This window comes from Pieris napi, chromosome 6 (genome assembly GCF_905475465.1).
Source record: "Pieris napi chromosome 6, ilPieNapi1.2, whole genome shotgun sequence".
Taxonomy (NCBI): Eukaryota; Metazoa; Arthropoda; class Insecta; order Lepidoptera; family Pieridae; genus Pieris; species Pieris napi.
Window position 1 is genome coordinate 4,874,013 of NC_062239.1, and position 14,762 is coordinate 4,888,774.

The 14,762-nt window shown below is 32.3% G+C and overlaps 1 protein-coding gene across 8 annotated transcripts in view; it reads left to right on the top strand.

Moving 5' to 3' along the window:
* Nucleotides 1–14,762, top strand: part of LOC125050537 (small conductance calcium-activated potassium channel protein) — a 145,271-nt gene that overhangs the window by 17,014 nt on the left and 113,495 nt on the right. The gene's annotated exons all lie outside the window — the stretch shown is intronic.

Here is a 14,762-nt window from a genome sequence, read left to right on the forward strand (position 1 = left end):
GAAGTAGCTAGAAAGCTCATTCATTAAGTTATTAAAAGCTGATCCATGTTTCGTGCTTTTCAACGCGTTCTTCGGCTTAACTATGGATGCCCTAATTAGCTTAATTCATCTGTGCTCAAATGTTCAGTCTTTAGAATCTTTGGTATGTATTTATTACAAACACTACCTTTTGTTTTAAACAATTTGAATAATCTGTATTCTGTGGAAAGAGGAAAACAAAAATAAAACTTATAAAGAAGTATATCAAACCATATTTAAAAAACCGCCTTCATAGTTCAAACCAACCAATTCTTAAAATGTTTACTGTTATAATATTGTTTTACTATATTTTTAATGAAAATAAAAATAGTTACTAAAAATAACTAGTACCGATTCTGTAGTTTATTGTGTCCAAACATTACTTTTTACCTGGAATTATTAAAACTGTAAAAATAAATACTTTAAATATAGTAAAAACTACATATTATGCTCTACTACGGATTGTGATATTATATGAAAGTATGTATTCAAATCGATTACATCTTTTCAATTTATTGTAACCACGTTATTCGTTTCATGTATGCGATGTTTTTGTTATTGCTCCATTCAATGTATGGACGAGTGCTCGGGGAATGGAAAAATATTGATGCTGTGCCATATCAGAGAAGATTTTTATTAGTCGGCAGCGCAGTACCTTTCTTTTTAATACACCTGAAATATAAAGCAGCGTTTCTTCAGACGATTAATATGTCAAAATACAATTAATGATCTTCTCTTTATGGGAATCAATGTTTTGTTATTTCATCCCGCCACAGAGCAGACTTTCATTGTCTACTTCATAGATTTTTTTATCTAAAATATGTTTCCAAACTGGATATAGTGAAACAAACAAAAAATTGGGTCTCAATTCGGATCTGATGGTGGCTGTACACACTCGGCGAGAGCCTCTCGCCGAGAGTCTCGACCGAGAGGACCGAGAGAAGAGCGCAGCCTGTACACACTCGTTACGTTATTTGTATTTAAAACACCGTTAATAATGGACGTGGAAACCGCTGCTGCTGTTTGTCTTTGTGCAATAAGTTATTATAATTTTCTTCACGTTTACCATAAAAAAAAAATTACGAAGCCATGGCGAAGAAGAAGATGGTGGATGGTTACTATGCACCGCAACAGAAATAGGTAATTAGGTTCATAAAGTTTTAATATTATCCAAAATTGTAAATTGCTACTTGTATGTATGTTTTACCTTTTGTATGTCATTCATTTATTGTGTACTTTATTTCAGCAGCACCATGGAAAATCAATTGGCAGAGCTAGTGGCAGAACCCTCTGGCCAATTTGATAATTTTACAAGAATGTCTTTAGTCGACTTTCAATTTTTACTGCAAAAAGTTGCTCCGTTGATAACTAAGAAGAATACTCTTATGAGAGAAGCAATACCAGCCAAAATTCGCGTTCGTTAGACCACATTGTGCGATACGTCCTGTCACAACCACAGTCATCGAGCAAGTGATTGAACGAGTGTGTACAGGTCGCTCTCGTTTTACTCGCGAGACCCTTTGACTCGTGCGCAAAAAACCGACAGGCGACCGAGAGAGGCGAGACCGACTGCGAGGAAGCGAGGCGAGACGAGAGCTCTACTGTACACTCTCGCCCTCGGCCTGTCTCGGGGTGTCTCGCCGAGTGTGTACAGCTACCATTATGTAACAAGAGTGACAAATGCCCTGTAAAACTTCAGAATTTATCTCTCAAACATATGTGCGTTTTATGATTTACATAAGTAATAGTGTTACAAATGTAGCGTCTCTTCTCCTCTCGAGTACCCGAGATTATAAAGATATATATAAACAAAACTTGCTTGTATGGTGAAAGAAAACAGTGTCAAAAACGAAATAGTATGTCTATAGGGGGAAGGGTGTTAGTCCAATGTCTGGGGTTATCTTTACATGGGAGGTAATCGGTACGTCAAATAGGATCAATTGGCTAAAAATATATAATTACTAAAGGTATTTTATCACCACTAAATAAACATTTTGAAGGGATTTTCAAATCACAAAACGTTCGATAGAATAAAAATTTAACGATCGCAGCTAAAGCGGTAAGCTGAATACGTCATAAAAAAAACTGTAGCGTATTGAAAGGCTTTTGTTGAAATAAATTGATTTTTTTATTATAGTTTCGTAGGTTATTACCACACTTATATTTTACAATCGCCTTTTACCAAATATCATTCATTTGTTTTAAGAAACGGCCGCTTTCGTTCATTATTTACCTGTTGAGTTTTTTTTTAGAATTAAAATCTCGACCGTTAAAACGTTATTAGTTATTTAAATAAATACTTTGCTTTAGACAACATTGTGACTGTTTTTGATCATCAGAACTATGCGCCATATATGGCAAAAATAAGCCATAAATATAATTATAGACACGAATCTCATAAAATACATTATTTCGAAAAATATACAAGAGTATTAGTCCAAAGTCACTTGCAAGCGACTACGAACGAAGAAGATTAATGATAGCCGAAAGCAAGACGTTGGTAAATTAACTTGTAGGTCCGATAATTGTATAACGTACATGTTTGTGCTTGCTAGATGTTCGTGACTTTGAGTATTTAGAATAAATTCAAGGCTTTATTAAAATTAATTAAATTTCAGCGACTTGAAATTAACAAATTTATAATCTTATTTTTAATATTTCGTTTCTAGGTAATCTGTTTGTTAACTTATGTAATTGGGTTTAATAAAAATTAATTTTCTTTTGGTAAATTATAGATTCGTTGGCTAGGATTTTTATAATTGGGTCAAAAGATTAATAAGTATACTTATTTGAACCAATTATAAAAATTATATATAGTAGAAAAAAAAAAGATAAATTCGGTGGTATGAAGACCCTATGTCTTCAAATCGACCACCGATTCCTGTCAGAGTTCAGAGTTTTGTGGCTGACAGACGTAATAAATTTATCTAAGAAGACATTATTATCATACACATATTGTATATGTGTACGAACAATATTGTTTGTTACAAATGTGGAAATATAATGATCCAAACAAATGATACAATAATATAATATAATAAATAAACATATCATTTATCTATGGTAGGGGAGCCCAAGAGGGGATTTCGGGATTTACTAAAGCGCGGCAGATTAATATATAGGGGGATACCTTGTACCCGGTTAAGTACCTCCACAAAATATGAGGCCCATATATAAGGCCGCACGTGAAGGAGACAGGATCAGTTTAGTAAAAAAAAATTGATCATCAGAAATTCCCGAGCGCGTCAGATTAAGGTAGGGTGAGTTAATTACATCCTAAAAAGTGTATATTCCACTAATCTGACAATTTGAGAGTGACGGAAAAAAAGGGGAGGGCAACAAAGTTGTAAAAAAAAAACGTCATCTCGACATTCTCGAGCGTAGCTAATTTTTTTTTTATTTTGAAGGAAATAATTCAAGAATAATGAAAAATATATAATCTGACGATTTCCGCAAGCCGAAATAACAAAAATTCGTCGATAAAGTTAAATGCGTGCAGCTGCGTGATGCCTACATTTCCTTAAACCGATCGGAATCTACTAAACGGCGTTCTAAATATTTCCCTCAAAATTACATTTCCTGTGAATTTGAACCGATTCGGACCGATAGATTTTGAGAAATTTTGAAATATCTTAAAAAAATAAGAAATATTTTTTTTTAAAGTGGTTTCTTTATCGATCAACTTCAAAAACTAATCCGCCTTTGAGCTTGAAAAACCACGTCGATCGCCACCAAGCTGGTCAAAAGCGGTTGATTCGTTCGAGAGATATCGTACACGAAAGAAACCCGAAAAAGTGTTTTTTCGGGATTACTCCGAAATTTGTGGTTCTATCAATTAAAATTGCAAAATTACTTATGAGGATGATAAAACTGCGTCGAATGCCGCCAACCGCGTGAAAATTGCTTGATCCATTCAAAAGTTATTGCGGTTTGAAAATTCCAAAAATAGTGTTCCATGAAACTTCTATCAGACTTTCGAGCTGGGAGAGCTCAAATGCATAGACATGTTATTTCTTTGAACTCAGCGAGCTCAAAATATCAATTTTAAGCGCCCAGGAATGGAATTAGCGGGAAGTTGCAGGGATGGCCCTTTAGGTGAACCGTTTTTCTATTTTTTTTTGTCAGATCAGGCGAATCCCTCTAGATAATCGTCAGATTATGAGACAGTACGTTTCGAACATAAAGATGAACCACATATATCTTAATCTGACGCGCTTGAGTATTTCAAAATTGCGATTTTTTTTTGCAAATTAAGAAAATGGCTGTGGGTTTGCGTCCCATCGAAATCGTCAGATTAGTGAATGAGAGCTTTTTTTTGGTGCACTTAACACTCCCTTAGAAAATCTGACGCGCTCGATAATTTTTTTTTTTTTTTAATTTTCAACCCTTAAATACAACCACCCTCATCATGCAAACGATCAGATTAACATACGTACATTATTAAAAATACGTAGGGCATAGATGCTATCAATATCTGACGCGCTCGAGGATGTCCATGCAACAGTTTTTTTTACATATTTAACTATCTATAGCCGCTTCCCCCACCGATGAAAAGGAATTTATCATATAACATTTTTTTCTTCTTTTTATCTAAGCTTTGCATCCCAATAGGTCTCTACGACGCTCGAGTAAATCCCCATTTAGCATCGTGGGCTCCCCTACCATAAGACATCTTAGTTTCTCGATATTTTCCTTCAATTGTTGATTTCGTATAATATAAAAAAAAAAATAGGATTTGAACGTTCGAACTATGCCAAATTTTATCACACGCAGGAATAATTTCTAAACCTATATAAATATAATTAAGTAAGCGTGTCGTAGAAGTCGTGTGTGTAATAAGGTGATTTAATTAAATCTTTTCACATTACGGTAATTCATTTACATGCTCATATTTAAAATCAAAGCAAGTGTAAATGATTGTGAACATTCTTACTTTCTTTGTAAGCGACACAATTCGTTAGTACTTTACCCTCGCCTAATTGATTTTCCATTAGTGCGCTTCTACGATAAAATCCACTGTACGGAGTACCTATTATCATGTGATCGATATATTTATCGCATAAAACTTAACAAGATAATGGAAAATACTGCAAATGTAATTACAGACTTATCTCTAAGTTGAAAATGAGTTTTTAATTAATATTTACAGATTAAGTGTTGGCCTAGTGGGTTAAGGCCTGTATTCACTTTAATTAGTGATTAGTGCAGGTGATTAGTGATTAGGAGAAAACAAGTGTGGACAGCGACTGATTAGTGCAGGTGATTAGTTGGCTGCGTAGTAAAGTGATTAGAAGCGTGTTCTATTTTTTTGCGAAAGAACTGCGAGTAGTGGCGTCGCGTGCGCCCTCCCTTCCCCCTCACTCGCAGCGTGCCTGCAAAACAATTGACAACTGAATTTACTTAACAGAGCCACTAAACAATAATTGGACACTACTTGCACTACACACCTGCACTAATCATCATCAATTACTAATCACTTGCACTCGCACTAATCAAAACAGGCCTTAAGCGTGGGACTGTCATAATCGTAGGTTCAATTCCGGCTATGCACCAATGGACTTTCTGTCTTTGTGTGTAATTTTGTAATAATGGCACGTATGGTAAAGGAAAAATTCGTGAGGAAACTAGCATGTCTTCAACGCCCTAATCATCTACTTGTCTACGAAATAAAAATGATTAAATAAGCGGATACAGTCTGAGGTCAAGACCCGCATAGGGTTGTCACTGGATCATTACTTATATTATATTCAAAATTCATCCTTTATTTACATTTCAAAATAATTACAGCTATATCCTAACTTTTGGAAGCGTGATTTTAAAAGAGAAAAAAATTTGAAAGACTATGGAATGTACCTTATGTCGTGTAGCGACGATGATATAGTTTTTTGTGAATGAATTTTAAAATCAGTTCAATACTTCTAGACATTACTTGCTGCATAGTTAGTCTGTATATTATTTTTTGTAGTAAATTGGTTTCTTTTAAATCGATTTTTTTTTATACCGTTTTGTATTTCTTTAAAATTCTTATAAATAATCGTTCACAGAGCGGGCTAGTTTTTTGATATGTGGTTCTTGTCTGCATTCTCTTTATACATCAATTAATAATAAAATCAAAATATCATTTAATCACGTAGGTATCTTAAGGTACCTATGAAGGTCAGTAAAAATATGAATGGTGCCAAATTTACATTTGCCAGTTATCGAATCAAGGGCGTAGGTAGGCGTAAGAACTGAAAATTAATCATCCGACAGTCTTTTACATCGCCAATTTTTTTTCTTTTACAAATTTTTTGTAAGCACCATTATATCATTAGTCATTGTAATTAAATTTTAAAAAGGAATAAATAAATAATATATATAGGCATATTTCAGTCCTATTTACTTAACGATCCTAAATTGATAAGAACAATATGTTACGGTATCATAGTCATTCAAACATGAAAACTTATAAATCCAACCACGCTCTCGGGTCACGTCTCAATTCAACTCGAGCCTTTGTAACTGTATGTAAATGACGTGATAAGACTATCTGTACATCGAGAACCTGACCCTTGAGCCATCGCTACGGGAATGAAAATTGTTTTACGCCCGGTTATATCTAGAGTACATGTAATTTCTAGATTGACCTTCACCTACGACCTTATTTGGTTTGACAAGTAATGAATGAAACTGAATTAAAGTATATTTGAAAGACGGATCACCTACTTGCTAAGAAAAATGATCAGAGAACATTTAATCTGATATCCATGACGTTTAGCAGCGCAACCATATATTAAAGTGTTAGCAGCACCAATAGAGCTTTTTCAAATAAATAAACACAAATTATAATAAATAAGGGTTTCCTATGAATAAAAGTCAAGGTAAAATTCGGATAATAGGGCAGGAAGTGGGAAAACCAAGAAAATTAATTAAAAAAAATATGTCACGTATTCTTGAAATATGCACCCTGTAATGTTCTTTATACACATCATAAAATTTTGACAAGTGACAGAAAACGATGGCACAGTTAGTCCAAAACCCAAAGTGGCATAACATTAAAAATTTGTAAGTAAAAGTAAATATTAAATAAGACATAAATATTATAATACTTAGGAAATTGACTACTGCGATTTATTCCAATATTTTGTGCAAAGTATTCGATAATTCTTAAGAATATTGTTTTTTATTTTATTTTAGATGATACCGTGAATAGTAACTGATTTGTATTTAATTTCATCAAACATAGTCTTTGCTAAATAATATGACATTGCTTTATGATTTTCGTGAAGATTACGAGTGTTAACTGTTTTACTGTAATTAATAATAATTTTAGTTATAACGCCATTCAATATTATTATTTTAAATTTTCTTTGTGTTATATCAAAACAAACCAAAGGCAAATAACAGTTGCCATGACAACGTCATAAACGTCATAGAGACGCCGCGGTCGCGTCGGCTTTAATTTTCCGCTCCAGTGCTTAGCAATAAACAACATTATAAATTACCTATTTTATGTCCTTAATTGGAAAACAATATTCTTTTTTCGAATATTTGAAATTTATTTTTTACAAATGTTTAAACTAGAGTATACACCTAAAGTCGATAAATAAATTATTGATTCCATTTTTAAATTATATTTGTTACGAAACTTTAAATAACTATTATACATCTAAATATAAGATAAAATATATGAGTGTATGTTAATAGTAACTCTGTACTTAATTTCTGCGAAGGTGAAAGTGTGTAGCAAGGGCAGGAAAGCTTTCTTAACACCTATGAGATTAGCCTTGGCCTTGTTAAAGCTTTGTAGTTTTGTTGCTATCCCAGTTTTAATTAAAAATGTACTTGAGGATTCTCTTTATAGAGAACGTATACTAATCTAATTTAATCAACTTAATCTTGTCTAAATAAGCTACGCGTTTCATAAAAACTGTTATGCGACATAAATTAAAGTATTTCTTTGTTGGCTTTAAATGGTTATTTACGAATGTTTAATGGTTGTTAGGTTTGTCTTTCATCTCGAAACAATTATATTTTTTGCGAACAAAAACTCTCCAAGTTATACTCTTATAGAGTAAAAATAGTACCGTGTTACCATGGTTACAAGGTGTTTTTCATGCCATAATAGGGTTAGTCCACAATGTTTTATGTAACAGGGGGCAAACGGGCAAGAGGCTCACCTGATGTTAAGTGATGCCGCCCATAAACACTCACGCTGCCCGAGGTCTCGCAAGTGCGTTGCCATTGTTACAAGAATTGGTATGCTCTTTTCTTAAAAGATCCTAAATAGACTTGGTTCAGAAATAAGGTCTCATACAGCGCAGAGTGAAGCATATGAAGGGCAGCCTGTGCGTCCGTAATTCTTTTAACCAAATGGACAACGGAGGCACAGGTAGGTGTTATTATAAAAGTGGCTTTTTAGGTCTCAGCCTTAGATTTTTGTCACTTTATCATGATCATTTGTCAATCTCATAAGTAAGTAGGTGATCAGCCTGTGCCTGACACACGCCGTCGACTGTTTGGGTCTAAGTCAAGCCAGTTTCCTCACGATGTTTTCCTTCACCGTTCAAGCGAATAATAAAGTTACTATTATTTTGGGCAATACTAATTTTAAATCTCTCTCCGTCTTTGTCAACTTGGAACAATCGTCCGAAAGTTGAATTGTTTTCCTCGACCCTTCTTCTTATCAATTTAAAGTAATCAAATTAGGTGTCGGATAGCGCTTATCTTAATTTGGTTTCTGGGGGCTAAGCAATTCTGAAGCCTCTAATTTAAGTATTATCGCATCAAAAAACACTTTCGGATTTTTATTTTAATGGAAATTTGAAAAGTTAGAAGTCAGGCTTTGATTATTTACCTCCAAGATCATTTTATTATGAACTTTTAATTTACATTTTTAAAACATGATGAATGTTGCTGTTTAATAACGACTAGCCTCCACAACTGAGTCGAATCTAATTAAATTATTCCAAATTCAAAATATCCAAATATGGGCTATTATGCAATCCATACGAGTATATGTCGGAGCAATGGCACTAATGTCAGCTGCCATTGTCATTATATGTCATAGAGCTTGAAATTGTCAACGTCAAGGGCAAATCAGTTAAAACTCTTAATACCTGTGGTTTATTCGATTAATCAATTTTACAAGACTTATATACGTAAATTAGCGACTATTCGATGATTGTTAATTATAAAAGTAATTCCATTGTCATTATTAAAATTATTAACACTAAATCCAAAAATTTCCGACTATTTAATGGTCGATAGTAACAGTGATTCCATAGTCATTTAATACTTAAATCTAATATATAAAATTCTTGTGTCACAATGTTGACATACTCCTCCGAAACGGCTTGACCGATTCTTGTGAAATTTTGTATGCACATTCAGTAAGTCTGAGAATCGGCTACTATCTATATTTTAAAACCCTAAGTGATAAGGGGTGTCCACCCCAAATTTTATTTTTATTTTATCGAAAAAAAATTGTTTTTATGACACGGCATACAAAAATACATACAACCCCTAATTTTCACCCCTGTACGATCAACCCCTATTTTTTTATTATTGTAGATAGGTAGTTATTTTTATTGAACAATAAAATGTTTCCTAGAATATACATGGCAAAACAAACGTTTGCCGGGTCAGCTAGTATTTTTGTAATAATTATAGACACAACACAATTTTCATCAAATTTGAGTTGTTTATTTGTTTAAGCATTTCTGCAGGGACACATGTATAGCGCCTAGGTATATAATGTTTACAGATACAAATTTAAATTCAGCCTCATTTTTATATCAATTTTTAACGCATTTCCTCACGATGTTTTTAATCACCATACAAACATTCTCGTTTGTATGGTGTTCATTGCGCACATAGACATAAAAGTCCATTGTTGGCTTGCTCAAGTCAAGTCCAACTATGCTCTAAAGAAACATAAGGATCATCATAAGGATACCAGGAATTACTAGGGTATTGTAAACTTCATCATACATAAAACATTTCTTACGGGCTTAGACACTGCTATTGACCGCCGTGAAGCGACCTTTGACAATGCCATTTAGGTAACCTTTTACACGAGTTGGGCGTAAGTTTTATGCTGTTAGGAAGAAAATGAAAAGTTTTACCTTTCCTAATAACTCCTCAATGCCCTTAGTTCATAAAGCTATGAATAAAACATGCGGTTGAATTTACTGGATACAAAATATAATTACTTTGTTAACTTGTTAGGAATCTTTATGATTTTATTTAAAAAATATTGTTTCATCAAATTGTGGCAGAAGTTTCACGCAGGGCTAGGCCATAGAATTTTTTGGCTATCAAACATAATGGTGGTAAACAATAATTATTAATAATAGATTTTTTGTCAATATTTTCTTAGAGATTCTTTATTATATATCTGCCATGGGAATTTGGCTTAGAGAATTTCGGCTGGTTAATCAATCAATAAATAATTAGCTTTATTATGATAATAAAAAGTTTCACAATTTGTTCACAATTCAGTCTCATTATTATTCAAAAGGTAACAAACTGGGTATTAGAAACTGGGTATTACTATTATAAAAAAAGAGAAAGTTAATATTAAGATCTTTTGGTGATAGAAGAGATAAGTTATATTTTTATAATCTTATAAAAATACAACCTTTTCAAACTCAAACTCAAACTCTTGTTCTTTACATCAGATTTATTAATATTGTTCCATAAACGCGATAAATTGCAAAGAAAGAATATAAATAACGAATGCATAAAGAACAAATACGGAACGATTTTTATGATGCTGCCGAAGAACAAAAAGATACGGTGTGAGCTCATAAATATTTAACTAGAGTATATAGACATGGTTACCTATTCTTCTTGATGTAGGTGTATCGCATTCCTTTCCAGCTGAGCATGAACTTTGTTAATACCTGCCAAATACGAAACTTATTAGGTTTGAATGAGTATTCTATCTATCGGCTTAAGACAAAAATAGGTTCCTAATCTTGTTACGTTAGGTCGATTTAAATTTGTTCATAAAAGTACAGTTAAGCTATCTACTGCCATTAATTCGCAATAGTATACGTCCTATATATAAGGAATATTAATATGCGCCAGCCTGAATTTTTTATTTAGATTATTTTAATGACCCCGATAGTAGGAGATGATGGATCAATGTTACTACCGATACTACATTCTTTGCCATTAAGTATCCACAGTAAACGTTAGTGAATTAAGAATTAAACTTGCTTCGCAACGAGGTCTAGATTCATCTAAGTGTGCCTGAAACTGCACGATACCAATTATTGTGTAAGAATGTGTCAATCGTATTATTAAATCAAAGGACTGTAATAGGAAACAAGTAACTAAAATAATAAAATAATTTGTCACTAGATTTCTAAAAAATATATGAGAATATTCGCTACAGAATATAAAATAAGATAATATTTTCGCTCCGAGTTGAGTTATTATGGTTCGTTACGCTAAGCATCGAGTTCCAATTTTTACTTAATAATCTTAAGGAATGCAGCAACATTTTTATTTTCATTTTATCTTCGTTATTTTAGTACATAGATAACAACATTTCTATGTATTTTTAAATAAACAATGTCATCTCAAAAGTATTAAAACCACCTCTATAGGCTAATTAAGAATCCTGAGTTAAATTTTCAACAAGATTATAACTGTTGTGGGTTAGAACAGAAGAATATAATATACCGACCATCTTTTTAATGGAATAGTAATCCAATAGTACATATATTATATCGATTCGTATGTTGTTTATAGAAGAGAAACTCAAGCTGATTAGCTAAAAAAATACGACACAACTAAGTCCTTAAACCAAATTAGTCACATTATAAACACGCACAGAAACATTAACCGCCATTTTCATCAACGTAATATAAGCCTCAAATAGCTTTTGAATATTTTTTCCTTATAACCCTTGCTTAACTTTGAAAATATATAAACGTGACAAAATATTTTTACACTAGGCTATTCATCAAATTGCGGGAAAATTCAACTCGTATTATTTTACGAATCAATGAATATAATATTTTAAACACTTGTGATAATAAATCAACATTTTGGCGATTTTCCAACACCACGTGTTTACATTTGGTATGTTTTGACACAATATTTTAGGCTTTTATTTATGTATTAGCTACTAATACATAAAAAAACATGCTAAAGTATTAATAGTCCACATAACATTTATATTACTGTACATGTTTATTAAAGTACTTTTATTACATACTAGCTGCCCTCGCGAACTTCGTTTCGCCTTAATATTCAGTTATATAGATTTTGAACTAGATATCTCGCGAGCGTCAAAGCCTTACAAAAGTGTCATTATGATTTCACAACGGGACAACGGGACAGAAGCGCATTAAAAACAAATATACTGTTTCTTCATAAATATTGTCACGCATTTTTTTAATCGAGAACTTTTAAAGTGCCAGTTGTTGTATTCTTTACAATATATATTGAAATTCTTTAGAATACTTTCTAGTCTATAATTTTTTTAGTAATTAAATAACTCTTTTCTCGTTACGAAATATCTAGAATTTTTGTAATAGAAAAATTATTTGTTTACTTACCTACTAATCGCTTTACTTATTGTGACTGGCAGAGTGGAGGCCGATCTCCTACTCGCTGTTCCGATCAAGTAAAGGCGCAACTGGATCTTACAATCACCCATGAGATGAGGCTTGCCCAAGACAGCGAGGAGATAAGGAAATTGTGTGGCACCAACACGAGCTTCAGTAATGAAGAGCCCAACTGAAGAAGAAGTTGTCGTCACTTTTATAAAAGAAACAATTTATGACGTAATTATAAATAAAAATAAATTCATTTTTCTGTTGTAGGCACGTAGGCAATATAGGCAACATTAAACATATTTCATATTCTAAAAATACATCGTAAATACAGGTTCCATAAAACTGTCTACAAAATTATGTCTACTAGCTCTAAATAACAGCTGTAACCTCGCAATATCGGAATACTAATTTTAGTTATTACGTCGTATATTACGCCTACATTACACTTTCTTTAATATAACTTTAGTCAAGCGATTGCACGTGTTATTCTAGTATATGTTATATTAATTTTAATAATATAAAAATATATATTTTATTTTAGTACATAATACAAGATATATTTATGTGATTGCATTGTGTAGTTCTTTTTAATGATTCGATTTTGGTTGTGTTTTTGAGACTTGTCATTTGGCAGTTGCATTATTCTATTATGTAAACTTATGTAGGAGACAACTTATGTATTATTGTTTTCTCTTATTTATTACAAAGTAATTGTTTTAATATAGTAACTTCAATATATTTATTATTTTTTTGTTATTTCAGGGATACTACTTACTTAGTCCCATTATCTGTCTTAAGGCCGATTTACATTATCTTAGTGTTTAGGAGAGTGCTTTAGTACAACTTGAAAGGCAAGTTCTTTAGCGTAGTGTTTACTAAAGCAAGTAGCGTTTACATGTTTCAACTAAAGTACTATCCTAAAGCACTCTCCTAAACACTAAGATAATGTAAATCGGCCTTTAGATTCTATAAAAACTTGAAGCGAGTCATGTTTCTAATATCGAGAAGTATATCTATTTTGATTAGACTGACGCGTCACCCCCTAAAATATTATAAAAGACTTAGGTTCTGTTTCACAATGTACGGATAAGTTCTACATAAGTTCCAAATTAGCTATTTATTACTTATTGGTATGATAAACACTATTGTTGCGTTTCACGACTGTCAGATAGCGCTATTCGTCACATAAAGTCCATCATAAGTTATGAGTCCGATGAATGTCAAATAGCACAATTTATCTTCCAAATAATTTATGTGTTGCATAGCTATTTGGTACTTTATCTGTACATTGTGAAACAGACCCTTAGCAAATTACACTTTTGTTTACATTCTGATGGCGGTAATATCATGCGTCATAGATCTGGTCAAGAATATTGTGGGTAAAGATGTAATTTGCCGATGAAGCTCTAAAGAGCCATGGATTAAGTAATATCTGATAATAGAATTAAACATAGATATCTCAATAAAATCTTGCCAGTATAGTTAACGGCTTTAGATCAAGAAATCATAGATTACTGAATCTCATCATGATTATAGAATCTGAAATCTTTTTTGCGATTTCGTTTAACGTAAACTGCTCTAGAAGCTCTTATTAGTAGGAGATCAATCCTACGATTCTGTGCATTTTAAGATACTAAGCGTATTACTAAATATTAGAAGTCTCAATTACCTTTGTGTCTGTACTATTTCTTTATTCTTTATATTTAATTATTTTAACAGCTAATATGAAATGGAAATTGTTCGTTAATTTCATCAAGCAAGTAATGCCTGCTAATTATTACAATTTATGCAACATAAATACAGTCCAGGTCGTGGGTTATTATCTTTAGACTGTACTAAAATTTATGAATGATAAATCATATTATTTTGATTAAATACTATTATTTAAATAAGTTATCTGTGTATTTAAATTTATCAATATTAATTCATGAAACTGAACTTTATTGAATGCAAATAGAATAAATTATGTAGCTATAATCTTCTTTATATCTCCGAAATACGTCTTTCCCGACGTATATTTAACATATACCACTTCAATAAATGAAGCTAAGCCGTCGTGGGTAGGTAAAACTACATATTAATGTAGCTGAAATGAATCATTCAATCATTGTTACATTATCTTTGATTGCTACATAACTCAACAACTTGTTTAAAAGCATTTTAGTTAAGGAACGTTACCAAATGCAAATT